General features: G+C 32.6%; 1 protein-coding gene across 1 annotated transcript in view; it reads left to right on the forward strand.

The window, feature by feature from the left end:
• Nucleotides 1-15,355, forward strand: part of LOC110022162 (cytochrome P450 71A9-like) — a 28,052-nt gene that overhangs the window by 956 nt on the left and 11,741 nt on the right. The window lies entirely within an intron of this gene.

A 15,355-nucleotide genomic window follows, 5' to 3' on the forward strand; every position in this document is an offset into this window, starting at 1 on the left:
TGAGGAATTAACTATTTAAGATTTAGAGATCCTCCTCAACGGGACCTCTATTTCATCAGAAGAATATTTCAGTGGGCTCCCCAAGCACATCAAACAAATCTCAGTCCCTCGGCTAATGCTCAGCTCAGGCATAGGAGAGAAGGGTAAAGATGACAATCAAGAGTGACAGCAAAGGACAGTGTTAAAATAAGCAGACTCTTCACTTATTCTGTGAATTCAGAACAAACATTTAATAGTAACAATACAATAAAAGAATCATCATGGAGACAGCTAAACCTGCCATGGCACATCACATGTGCTGAAATTCTTATGATCATTATCAGTTGGCTTAGCTATAATATTGTTCTTGTCTTATGTCCAAAATAGTTTTAATGATATGCTCAAGTTTTGTGACATATTTAATTCAGGGAATTTTGATAGAGATGCAAATCTAGATGGGAGAGGAGGATGATGATGCATTAATAAGAACATGGGAATCTAGATGCGACATGTATATAATATATGATGCGTCGTTGATAAAAATCGAGAATGAAATTTTATATATTCAGAAAAAGATTGTAACTTTGATAAATATTTAAACATGTTTTATTTTACCATCACAATTATAGATTTTAATCTGGAAAAAATATAATGCTAATTTATCTTATACGAGATAGCATAAAACACCCTCGATTTGTCACACCCCACCTGACCCCCTATAAAGTTAATCGCAGTGTGACATAGATGGACGACTCGATCAAATAAAATTATCACCATCATTTGTTTGATTTGCAAGTCAATACGAGTGTTGATGAGAATTTTTTTATCTAGCTGAATCGTTAACCTCTGTTGCACAACGGTTGATCCTATAGAGGATCAGTTTGGGGGGGTGACACAACTTATGAAGACAAAATTGTATGAACCAAGCAAATCCAAAATATATTTAATAAAAAAACCATAAATGCTAAATATCTTTTGGGGTAGAGCCCCCAAGCCTCTTTACCATGCCCCCTTCCAACCTTATTGTGTCCTAATCTAGTGGTCGGCTTGTGACTAAATTTACTTAGGGTAGTACAAAAATTAGGCTCTATAACATATGTCGCATTGCATTTATCTCAACTAATTAGACTAAACTAAATTAAATTAATCTCACTTAAAATAAATTAGTTCAAAATTCCAAATTTCTATACTTACATTCATCTATTTAATTTCAATTATAACCCTCCATAATTTACATCACAACACTTGATAATTTGAGAACAAGTCCTGACTCAACTCCTAACTCAGGTTACTCAGTGAGTTACATTTTTTAACCAATGTTGAAATTATTGATTTGGATAAGTGACTGTGGGTTCCAGCAGCTTGACATGGTACACTATCATATTATTCTGCATGAGTTATGACTTTCTAAGAAAGATTCCGCCATTTTTGCAAAAAAAAAAAAATGTTGCGGCCCATCATTTAAAAAAAATATTAAATATAAAAAAATTAATTTATAGAGTAATGTCAGTTATAAAAAAATAAAAATAAAAATATTTATGTGGTACAATAAGATTCATCTACATTGATAATATTTTATCAATGGAATAAATGATTCGTTGGCAGAAAAAAAATAATTATAGAAAAATTACATACTCACCACACAATTCTTATGGAATTACACTTCTAACCCCTAAAATTTAATATTTATATTTACATTACTTTTGGTGTTATATATAAAATGTGTGTGTTTGACTTTTAAAAAGTTAATGAATGTGATATTATTATGTGATGTTAAAAATTCGAGTTTCATGAATGTGAATATTGAAGTTTATGTTGACTGTTTTTAAGACGTCGGGTCTCCTACTAACATTGAGAATAGGATGAGAAATGGAGAAAGAAGAAGCCCCCAATGTTTAAAAATTTGGCTTCTATTTACATGTTCTTTATGTCTTTTTAACACGTTACAAAGTAAAAAACTATAAAAGTACATAATGTTATGCCACGTTATGTAGCTTTATGTTATATCCTGCAATATCATGTTACGACATGTGATTTTATATCATGTCATTTTACATAATTTGTAGCTAAACTTGGCAGCTCGACAGCTTGGCAAATGAACTGGACAACTTGGTAGCTTGACAACCGGTCTGCAATTTTACAATATATTTGTACATCTATAATATTTATAAAATCTTTTTTTTTTCTACTATTTTCATTCTTTTATCTCTCTTGTTTATTGAAAAGAAATATAAAAAATGGAGCTCTAAATATTCATTAAATAATCTTATTTATTTTCATAAATTTTGGAAAAAAATGAGGGTTGCAACTTGCATGCCACGGTGACGCATAGGGAGGTGACGACATCTACCAATAATTATTTATAAGGGTACATTTCAGACTCATCCACTAACTTTATTTTGAGGACTAGATACATGGGACAGACTAGTAGATCAATTATTTCACTCTTAAATGACAAAGTAAAATAGAAAAAAAAAATCTATTGATTTTGATGAGAAGAGGAGGAGAAAAAAAAAAGGATTAATTTGTATGGAATAAGGGTTCAAGAGTCGAACTCAACACCTAGCAGATCGGTAAGTCAACTTGACACCTAACATGATCGACTCAACACCTAATGGCTCAATAGGTCAACTTAACATCTAACAAAGTTAACTCAGCAGACCAGCTCGATAGAGCTCTTCAGTTGTAATCGTCAAAATTTTTATATCTCTATTTCAATATTATCCTACACATAATTAAATATCAATTTAAATAAGTGAATGGGTTTGAGTTAAGTTTAAAATTATATGATTACTTAAATTTAGGCTTGGATTTCAATTAAATTATGCAAATTTGATTCAGCTCATGATATTGTTCATAATACATGAAAAATAAAATGATTGTGATTTTTAGGTGTTCTTATAATATTTTTTTTCTTTAAATAATAAACCCTATAAATAATATGAAATCATCTGAGATATAAATTTAAATATTGCTAATAAATTTGTACTTTAAAATAATAATAATAATATATTTATATAATATTTTCAACTTGACTTCCTAGCAAAAGCAAACACAACTAATGAGCGATTCATCAAGCTAACCCACTAGAAGGCTTGATTCAGACACAAACTTACATCCTTAATGCGAGATTGTTAAATAAGAAAAATAGTATATTTACATACACATAATTCATATATATTTATTTATATTTGTCTTTATTATTATTATTATTATTATTGATAAGAGATTTATATGAGCAAAGATGAATCTCGATGCATGTTGCGTAAAAGATCTTTGTAATTTAAAATCAAGATCATCTAAGCTCTGATTTCAATATTTTTTTTTGTTGCATGCCGGAAGAGTCGTGACGGTAGAGTGATAATTTAACGTCTCATTGGATTTGTGTTGCTGAGATGCTCGTTTCAAGTACAAGCATGCCGAATTCGGAATATGTTTGATCTTGCAATTATGCCCGAAAAATTTCTAAAAGCTCTTTAATGGCTTGATCTGGTCTTGATTTGACTCGGATTGAGCAAATTTTGGTGTCATTTGGTTGTCTTTCGAGCCGGTCAATTTGACTGTGAGTTTGCTGAACTCGAAGTTCTCGATGACTTTTAATCAAAGTTTGATCATTTCTTAGGAAAAAAAATTACATTAAGATTTGTGTGCGATGATATATTTGTTATTGATGTATCTTGAAAATATTTTTAATTAAAATATATTTTTTATCAAATAAATAAAATTTATTATTTAAATTATATTAAACTAATTTTAATTGGCATCAATTCAAATTCAGTTCGGGTGTTGTTTTGTAGGGAGAATTTGTGGTGTAATGTAATGCTTTTGCATGGAATTTAGTAAATTACAAATACAATATACATTATGAATAAATTTGAAGTTTACACATTTATTTATTTTAGATGAATTTAAAATTCGGTTGATTCGTCCGAATTTTAGATTTTCAACGTTCGTTAATGTAAAATATTATGGTCAGATCATTGCCTATAGCAGTCTGCCGCTACCAACACTCTCCCACTACACTCCCCCTGCCCGCCAACTGTGTTCTAACCATTGTCAGCCACAGCCACCAGTTAGTTGCCCGCTCCGCCATCGTTCGCAGCCGCCCTCCATCGCAACCAATCACTGTCGTCATATGTCAGTCGTCTCATGCAAATACAATCTGCCACATGCCAATAATATATTACATATTTTAAAAAAACACTTTTTTTTAATTTACTTTAAATAAAACAAAAAAAAATATGTATAATCATATTTTTACTTTACAATCAATTAAATAACTCTAAAATATTTTATTTATAATATACTATTCTTATATTACATTGATTTTGTACTTTATTATTTTTTCAGCAAATAAAAACGCATTTATTAAAATTATTTTTCTCATAGTCAGTGTACGAAGATATAATTTAGCACAAAGAACATTTATGAATGCACCAGAAACATAAAATCAATCATACTACTTTTAGAGAGAGAGAGAGAGGGAGAAACCTCTTATACGCCATTGGTGGGATGCACATGTAATCATCTATATGGATAAGCTTCATCAGCCGTTTTCTATACTCCCTCTCTCTCTCATAATTTTCAAAAATAAAAATAAAAATAAAAATTATACTTTCCCGGGCGGAAGGGCCGACATGAACGCACGCGTTGTTGGGCCGACGAGGCGCATCCGTACTGTTTGGCGGGCCCGAGCGGGCTCGCTGTAGGCACGAAAATTATACTTTCCCGGGCGGAAGGGCCGACATGAACGCACGCGTTGTTGGGCCGACGAGGCGCATCCGTACTGTTTGGCGGGCCCGAGCGAGCTCGCTGAAGGCACGAGTCGCGGGCTTGATTTCTGGGCTCACCCATCTCGGGCCCCACAACTCCTCTTTTCCCTTTTCTGCGGCTGAAGGAAAATTTCATTTCTTTTTTTTTAATTTTTAATTTACTTTTGTTATTGGGTGGAGGTAAAAGTGCTTTTTTAACTCCAGAAGTTGAAAAGCCAAACTTTTTTCTTCTCGGAAAACAAGGCCGGTTGAAGAGTCGCGATTAGTTAAATTAATCTATTGGTTAAGGTTTGATTTCATTATGTTAATATGGTATTAATTACTTTGGAATAATCATGATTAGAGCTTCAGATTCCAAGGATTAAAAAAATAAAACTTACTAACTTACCACTCAATTCTATGTATTTACATATCTAAAACCTTATACTATATATATATAGTATTGATGTTGAAGAGATCTAATGGTCCGCGAAGAAAGAGTATAACAAAGAAGAGCTAACCAATAGAGGACCATGAGACTCATTTGTCCAACCGAGCGAAGCTGTCCAAATCAAAACTAGCATGGCCAAAGCTGACCGAATTACAAGAAAAGCCAAAGACAAGAGGATGATACAAGAACGAGCCTTCTAGATAGAAATAAGGCAAAAGAACACCTATGCCAACTGTCATAAGAGTGTTGATCCAAGGAAGATCAAATTCCCTAACATATCCAACAATCCCAGAGACATCCAGAGGTCCCTCATCAGAGGTCAAGGATTGACAGTTGGACCATATCACTCAAGTCCCTAAAAAACTGGTATGAACAAAATTCAGTTGATCGAACTGATTTTATCTAGCCAAGCATATCTCAACTGATTTAGCTAATCTTGCTAAACCAAAATCAATTGAGCTTAGTAGATTGACCAAAAGAGCAGCCGAAGAATAATCTCAAGCATGCAAAATACGAAGAATGTCATGTACACTCCCCTCTCAAAGCAGACGCAAAAATATAATATCATCACATTGTAATCTATTTGTTATAATTTGAATTATCATTTTTTTAAATAAGAAATGATTGACACGATATATTAATGTCCATAAAATTTTATCGAGATTTAAAACTAACTTAAAATTTGAGCATTTTGTTCCGTCAATTTAAAATCTATTCCATAATTTTTGGGCCAAATTTTTAATTATATCTTAACTCTTCTTTTAAATAATTCAAATGTTCATTATATAGCGAAAAAAAATATTTTTTAAAAATAATTCAAAATGAAACAAATGACTCACATTAAAAAAAAAACAATCAAATCAAATAATTTTGAATGGTAGCAATAATTAGAGCATTTAAGAATTATTTATTTCATTTTCATTGACCAATGTCAGGTGGAAGTCACATCTAATATTCTCAAACCATCCCCACATTCCCAAAATTCTAAATGAACATAAAAAAATAGTCCGATTTATAATTCATTTTAATATTAGCAAGAAAAAAAATTCAATATTAAAAATCAAACTAAGCTCTTTAGTTCCATTATATGCTTATTTTGTTGTCACCATAATCAATTTAATTAGGGTTTAGTCCTTGGCTTTAATGAGTTATTATTATTATTATTATTATTATTATTGTTATTATTATTATTATTATGCTCATTTTTATTAGTACATGCATGATTTGTGTTATCTAATTAATAACTCTTATACATAACATATATTTTCAAAAGCTAACCTAGATGTGCTCATAAAATCAATATATCTTTTTTTTTAATATATTTTCTTCTACATAATAATAAGTTTAAGAAAACTATTTTATCTAACTTATTAGTAACTGAAATTCAAAATTTTATCAATGTATTATCTTATAAGATTTCAATCAAATCAGTTTTATACACACTTCAAATTTATTATGAGTCATAGAGTCAGATGAACTCGACCCACTCATCTCAAATAGAATCAAATTACGAGTTTCACTTGCTACTCTTTTCAATAACAATAATAATATAAATATACAAAGGGCTTAAACCAAGTTTAATATTCCTCTAATACAAATGCATGTGCTAATGCCTTCTTAATTAATAAACTTATAGAATAATGTATATTCCAATCACATGGTGCATGTCCTAATGCAATGCACTCATAAATCTCAAGACAACATGATCCCTAAATTAATAGGTCACATCCCTGTCTCGTATCTTTGAGCTGGCTTCCTTTACTTCAATTATACCCAACCTAAAATATGCATAAATATGATACAAAAATAATAATAATTACTATTATTATTTATTAATTAATGTAATCATGATATAAACAAGATCCCTAAAGTCATGACTTATGTCTCCTTAATAATGTCAACTCAATCATCTCAGCCGTCCTTTTTCAAAAGCGGTGGAGAATTCCAATTAGGGTTAGAATTGAATATGTGCTAATAATTGTTGCTTTATTTTTTATTTTTTATTTTTTTTTTTTGGCTAAATGATTTGCCACACATTATCTGCCACTTGCTATTGCTTGTCACTCATTCTTGCGCCGGCATAATTTTAATATTTATTTATTTAAGGGTTCGTTTGGTGAAATGAGATGAGAAATATTTGAGTACGTAAGACATACACAGAACTGCGTATTTCTGGTAGGTTAAAAGGAGAGTATTGGTGGTTATATTCGCGTTATATCCCCTATAACCTATCTGTAACAAGTAAGTTTCGCACTTCTGTTTTCATATATTTTTAAGTTACCGGTAGGTTACAGGTAAGTTACTGGGAGGTTACAGGAGGTATAACGTGGATATAACCCTCAATACACTCCCTATAACCTACCTGACGTACACAGCGCTGTGTACGCCTTACGTACACAAATATTTCTCTTGTTTGGGAAAGCAATATGGTGGCGGTGCAGCACTGCACTGTAGTTTTGCCCGTTATGATAAACTACGTTTTGACGGCTTCTTTAAAAAGAAAAAAGCTGACACCGAAATCAGCATTTTTTCCGTCGGCCCTGGCTAGGTGCGGCGACAGTTTTTTAGCTATGGTCTGAATTAAAAAAAAAAATTTGTAATAACTATCGCAGCTTTTTGCAACATTGGATTATTTTTCAACAACTTCACAGATGTTTCTTAATAAGCTGCAGCTGCCCCAAACATACCATAAGTTATTTTATTTTCATTAAATGGATATGAATGACTTAAATATACGTACCCTAATTTAAAGTTTGTATGACTTATAAGTATAGTTGAAATGGTGATTTTTTTTGTCTATTTTTTATTATTATTAATGAAAAAATTAAGGGTGTCCATGAACTGAGAGCTAAAGTTCGGCTCGATAAGTGGCTGGTAAGCTAAGCTCAATAAGCGAAAAAGCCAAACTCAAGTCATCATCGACTCAACTTGTTAGCTCGTGAGTTGACTCCTTTAAAAAAATGGACGTAAAGCATACTAAAAAATACTAAATGTTAAGACATTACGTTTGAATTATTAATTGAAGCAGTAAAGCTAAAAATTGGCGTTCAATAATTTAAGAATATTTTTCTGTTTTCTTTGCTTAATTTAATTTTAAATAAAAAACTGATAATAGAATAATGATAAAAATAATTAAATATAGATCAAATATAATTTATGTCTCGATATTTCTATATTCCCACAGCCAAAATTATATGTCTACATGTTTGATTGATTTAGCAATGAGCATAATGAATTGTATATTTGGTTCAAATGATATAATTTTTTATTTATTTTGTTTGCTTCATTATATTTTGTGTGCTTGAAATTAATAAGTTTGATGTTGATATTTTGATCCATATATATTAATTCAAGCTGTTGGGACAATTTATTGCATGCGCTAAAAAGAAAAAAAATGAATTAATAAAACGAATATTAAAATAATTATTTTTATTTAAAATAAATAATGAAAATATATATTATACTTGACGATAGAATTAAGTTATGTCCAGGATGGGAACAGTTGGTGGTTATTTTGCAACTTAGTGTTGCACGAAAATCTAACATACGCTCACCTAATTAAAGAGGTAGAAACACTAGCAGTTTTTACATGATAAATCTTGGAAATGAGAAAAAATTGTAGCATCTAGTCTAGTTGAATAATTCACTATATAATTGTAAGTATAAAGTACACTCTTCTTCGAAGTTAAGAGAAAATGGAATTACAGAGTGATTGTACGACGTTATTTCGGCAATAATAGTTGTATCAGGTCGTGAAAGCTATAGTCGATTGCTATAGAAGTAGTTCGCTATGAATGTTGGAGATGATAGCTATACCGTCAACTTATTGTAGAGTTTGTAGTTGAAAGCCCCGATACTAGTATGTCATGTGGGTCATAGGTGGTTAACTTAAGGAGCTTTGATCGACCACTGGGGTCGTAGTAGGGACATGTAAGAGTTGCGAGTCATGTAAATAGTAGTTGGTCGCATAAGTCGTAGCTAGAAGATGTAATGATGTATGTAGGTCGAAGAAGACGTGGTCGTGAGCTGCATGAGCTATAAGTTGTACAGTTCATAGCTAGTCACATGTGCTGGAATCGACAGCTGTAATAATGTTCGTATGTCATTGAGGTCAAAGTTGGGAGTTGTAAGAGGTGTGATGATGTCCCTAGGTTGCAAGAAAAGCCGAAAGTTAGGAGACTTTTTAGCTGTGATAATATTTATATGTCCCAAAGGGCAGTGTTAGGAGTTGCATGAGTTGAGATAATCTTTGTAAGTCTACATGAGCTATGAACCACGTAGGTCATAGTTATTCATGTAGAATGTAGTGGTGACTACGAGTAGAGGGTTTCAAAAGTCCAGATAAAGTTTATGAATGTGATGGTTATAAGCAGTTATTGTGAGTTGCATATTGCACCATCATAGAGATGCTTCAGGCGCAGAGGTTAGAGTTCAAAGCTACATGAGTTGTGAACCTCGTATTTCATAGTTGGTCGTGTTGAGTTGAGATAATCTTTGTAAGTCTACATGAGCTATGAACCACGTAGGTCATAGTTATTCATGTAGAATGTAGTGGTGACTACGAGAAGAGGGGTTCAAAAGTCCAGATAAAGTTTATGAATGTGAATGTTATAAGCAGTTATTATGGGCTGCATATTGCACCATCATAGAGATGTTTCAAGAGTTCAGAGCTACCTGAGCTGTGGACCTCGTATTTCATAGTTGTCATGTAGGCTTTAATGGTGAGCTACGAGTAGAGAGCTTCAAGAGTCCGAATGAAGTTTTCGAGTTTGGCAGTTATAAACAATTATTGTTGGATTCTTTAATCTTCGGATGCATCATTGCACTGTATTCTCATTATATATGTATATATATATATATATATACATATAATTTGTAAGAAAAGAAAGGAAGATGTCATAACGAGCAAATCTAACCCGTTGCGTTTATTTAATTTATATATTCTTCAATAATTGAGACAAGGTACCAACAAGCAACAAACCATTAATATAGAAGTTCAAAATATAAATTTTCCGTAGTTATCATCTCATGCTGCCGAATATTCACCAAATATATATATTTTAATTTAGATGTATGTAATTTTAGCTTTAATTTATTACAAAAATAGATAAAGAATTAATGATATTCTTGGCAAAGAATGTGTCGTGGACAAGTGTGGGTCCCGTCCACCACCTGTTTCACTGTGCAAAGCACTCGTACTTGTCCCGTTGCGCTGTCGACGGAAGTCGACTAGACTGACGTGACTCTGACGGCGATATATATACTTTTTTTAATTTAATTTTGCTTTAAAAAGTTATTTTTATCCATCACTTAATTAAAATCATGAAATTTCCATCAATTTCGTGCTTTTGCACTCATTTCAAAGCACATTATGGAGAGATAGAAGGAAAAATAAATAAAAAAATGTGCTGTTTATTTTAATTTTCTCTTAAAATAACTTCCATCAATTTTGTGCTTTTGCACGCATTTCAAAGCACATTATGGAGAGAGAAGGAAAAATAAATAAATAAATGTGCTGTTTATTTTAATTTTCTCTTAAAATAATCTCTATATTTTGAAGAAATAGGTTACAATATATCATATTATATTTATGTCACTCATTTAATGAGATTTTTATAAATTTTTGAATTTTACATTTACTAACATATTATTCGGATGCTCAATGATTGGGTTGGTTGAGCTATCATAACTTCGACTTTATAATGCCGGTGTGGTCGGCATGACTGAGTCAGCACAGCTATTTAGCAGAATGTAATTAGGCAATCAAGCAGCAAGCGGATCGCAATAACTCGATAAACAACTTATTTTTGGATGATGAAGGCCCTCATGACAATTATGAGGTTGTCCAAATGTGGATTGTTCATTTTATCCTTCTCCTGATTTGGTTGACTTTTGCCATTGATTCATATGGTTTCATCTATTCGGACAAGCGAACCCTCTGTCTTTTATTGACGGGTCATTTTTTTATGATACTTTTTGCTTTTGGATAATTAGTTCTCCTAGATATTTGTGTTGACACACACTTGATGTACATACTTTAGTTTCTTGATTCTTTTACTCCTCGAAGTTGACACTACACTGATAATAAGAGAATTAAATGCAAACGTAGATATCATTTATTGTGTAATCAAATCAAGCTTCAATAATTGAAATTCCTAAAGTTTTGTGCTCCTGATTCTTTTAAATAGGGGGTGACAAGACTCATTTGATATTCCAAATTTTCTTCGTGTTTTTTCTCGTATGAATCAATCGGTTTTTAAAATTTTCCATGGAAAACAACGTCAACCCCGTTAGGTAAGCTCTTGAGCAAAGAAATGATCTACATGTTTTTGCAAAGCTGGTGGCGTGGCACCGTTCGGAGGGTAAGAAACCGAAGGACAAGAATAACGCAAAATACATTAAGTGGAAGAAGAAACTCACTTTCAAGGAGTGGAAGCCAAAAGAGCCCATGGGCCAAACGAGGTCATTTGACTCACTTCAAGATCCACGACGAGGAAAAAAACAAACGGACGATGGAAATAGGTTGGGCAGCTCGAGCGCTGGTTATCGCCTCAATCTTTGACAGCAAAAGACAGAGTTGAGAGTTGCATGAGCATAGAGTAATGCTGGTCGTAGTTGTTCACATAACTCATAATAGAGAGCTATAATAACATTTTTAGGTCGTAGAGGCCAAAGTTGAGAGCTGCATAAGCTGTAAGAAACATGAATCATAATTCGTCACATAGGTCATAGTGCAGAGTTGCAATAACATCTATAGGATGCAGAGGCCAAAGTTGGGAACTGTGTGAGCTGTGGACCACATATGTCATTATGTACAACTACAAGGAGAGAACTTTATAAGTCTAAAAATAGTCACAAATGTTGTTAGGAGTTGTCATCGAATCCTTGGAATGAAGTTATCAATGATCGTTTTTTGGGAGCATGTCATTACATTGTATGTGAGTGTTTCGTTACACTATATTCTGGGTGTGTTGTTATGCAGTCTTTTGGGTGTGTTGTTATACTGTTTTCGTGGTGCATCATTGCAATGCTCCGTAGGGTTCTTCGTTACTTCGCAATATATATCGAGATTCAGGAGTGCATGTTGTGATTTCTTAAGAGACTTCATTGTAACAATCGAAGGGAGGCCAACATGGTAGATGGTGGTCAATGAGTGGTGGTTGAATTTGGTTGGTGGTTATAGGAGCGTGAAGCGTTTGTTGAGTCTTCGGTGTAGAGCAACACTAAAATTCAGCTCATTATTCTCGACTTGCGACTCTAGGTCCCTTTCATAAAGAGAGTAGAGCTTATACATAGAGTCTGGGAAAGACCTCCTCGCAAATTAGAAAGTAATTTCTCCATCAGATGACTCAAATATATTCCCTCGATCGTATGCCATTTTATAGACAGAGTGATGCCTTCATGGTGTCAGAAATGAGTGATCTTTGGCCCGTTGGATCCCTCTCTTCAAGATCCTTGATTTCACGGTAAGTTTGTCAGACTTTGAATCCATTTTATCTTCTAATTGAGCACCTGAAGTTTCCAAATAGTGGTTTAATGCTTTATCTAGGCCTGAATTGACTCTGATTGAGTCAATGTTGGTGTTGTTGGGCTTGTCTGGTCGAGTCAGTTAGTTCGATCGTAAGTTTATTGAAATCATAATTTTGAATAATTTTTAATTTGATTTTGAAAGTTTCTTATTTTGGAAATTGCCTTGTGATCAGTGTCATGTCTCGAGATCCATACTAGATGATGAGAGTGCGTTGATGATGTTGTATCAAATATAAAGTAGACAATCATCTATAAATATATATCAATAAATGTTGGAATAATAATAATAATAATAATAGATTATTACTCAAATTTAATACTTTTAAATTATTTATTTTATTTCTATCCAATGTCCAGCTCATTAGAGCACGCAGAAAATTTCTCTCCTGTAATGGAAGCAATCAATAAGTTCATGTTCGTGCAATCAAATTAATTCATAATTTAGGACGAAACCAATGACAATTCTCACCTTGGGAAGCTGAAATTTGCATAATTTGCACCCTTTTTATTATATAATTAAAAGATGTATTATAAGCACATTATTTTCCTACAAAGATAGCATGCTTGGTTATATAAAACTGACCGCCCTCTTTAATTCCAGCAAAGAAAACCTTTTTACAGTGCATCGTTTAGTGCACTTATTTTTTTATTCCGTTAAGAAGCTTTTATGAATGATACGCCACCAACAAATGTTCATCATCTCGCACGAATCTAATCTCGCACGAATCTCGAGACATAACATAAATTTTGAAACGATATTTTAAGCGGAAAACATTCAAATCTTGATAAAAAGACATACAAAATTTCGATTTCAGCAAACTTATATTCAAACTCACCGGCTTAATGAGACGAACCTAATGATATGAAAACTACCCCAATCCAAGTCAATTCAAGCCCAAATTAAGTTATTGAATCACATTTAGATTATTTCCGGATACATTTGGAAAATCAAAGGGTTGTAGAATATGACAAGTTTATACTCGAATCGAGCGACTCAATAAGATGAATCCAACGAGCCCAAAATCACTCAATTCTGACATCATTAAAACACTCAAACGTCAAGTAAACACCGTATGATCGAGGGAAGTTTTCTGGATCGTCCAATCAACATACTTCATTTTCCTGCATTAATTGCACCCAGAACACTATAAATAGAGTCTCATCCCTATCATGAGGGGGGCTGAAGTCTGGAGAGAGAGCCTGAGACCTTGAGGAGAAGCTGCAGTTCAGCATTTCCGTCGATCGTTGTCGACCACTGCCTATCTCCGTCGTCAACCACTGTTTACCGCCGAAGGCTATCGTCGATCGTCGTCAACCTCCGCCAACCAGATGTTGTCAATCAACATTGTAATTTGAAAAATGTAGTTACAATTTCTCGTCTGTGGGATAAAATATTTTTGTAATCATCAATCAATAGTGAATTTTCGCAACTGGGTCAGCCCCCGTGATTTTTTCTTTTTCATCTGAATGTGTGTAGAATTTTTGTATAATATCAAGACGATAATCTGTTACTCTACCTTAGTGAATTTTCTGGCATGCATCAAGGAATTACATACATACCGCTTAATTCCTTCCATTTACATATCTGACATATAACCTTTATTTTTACATATAAATCGCATTATTTAAGTAAAAATTATAATATGTTTGATGTGATATAAGAGATTTGAGTGAAATCTGATTAAAATGTGAGGTTTAGGTGTTGGATATATAAATATATGAGGCAGGTATGTGTAAATTCTCCGTATTTAGCGATTTGCACCGAAACTTTTTTCAGAATAAGTCATGCATTATATTTTTGCCGTCATTTATATATGTTTATATATCTAATATATCTAATTTTTCATATTTCTCGATAATATATTCAGATCTTCAACTATTAACATAATTTTTTTTATATTTTTTTTATGTTTATATTTTGATATGATTATGATATAAAAATATTATATAAATGAATAGAATATTTGTTTTAGAGATAAGACCTGATGAATAAACATTGGTTGACCGCCATCAACTACCGCCGGTCCTCACCGCCTGCCACCAGTGCCATAGGCCTGTCAAAAAAGCTCGTTGTTCGCGAACAGTTCGTAATATATGAATTTTGTGTCAAACTCATGTATATAGATTGAGTTGTGTAATGACTTTTAATTTTCAATATAAAATAGTGACCACTTTGTACAACTTTTGCGTTCAACTACTAATTTTATGTACAACTTCCAATTATGGCTGTTTGAACGACCGGCGTTATTTCAACTTTAATTACCTGTATGACAAACTTCTACCTGTGTAAGTAACAACCAATTATGATATTTATGGTCAACTACTACTATTATAATTTTCAATTATGATCTCTATGATCAACTGCCACCATTGCAGTTATCGATTGCAAGCTTTTTGACCAACCATTATCTTTGTAGCAATAAACTACAGCTTTTGTAGTCAATTACTACTGTTACAACTTTTAACTATGGTCTTTGTGACTAATCATTATTATTCTAGCCGCCAACTACAATCTTTATGACCAACTATTACTTTTGTAGCAACCAATTACAACTTTTTGGTTAACTATTACTATTATAACCAACAATCACATTTGTTGTAATCTAATTTTGGCTAGTATAGGTAAACTACTATTATACATATA

This window comes from Phalaenopsis equestris, unplaced genomic scaffold, assembly GCF_001263595.1.
Source record: "Phalaenopsis equestris unplaced genomic scaffold, ASM126359v1 Scaffold000174, whole genome shotgun sequence".
Classification (NCBI taxonomy): domain Eukaryota; kingdom Viridiplantae; phylum Streptophyta; class Magnoliopsida; order Asparagales; family Orchidaceae; genus Phalaenopsis; species Phalaenopsis equestris.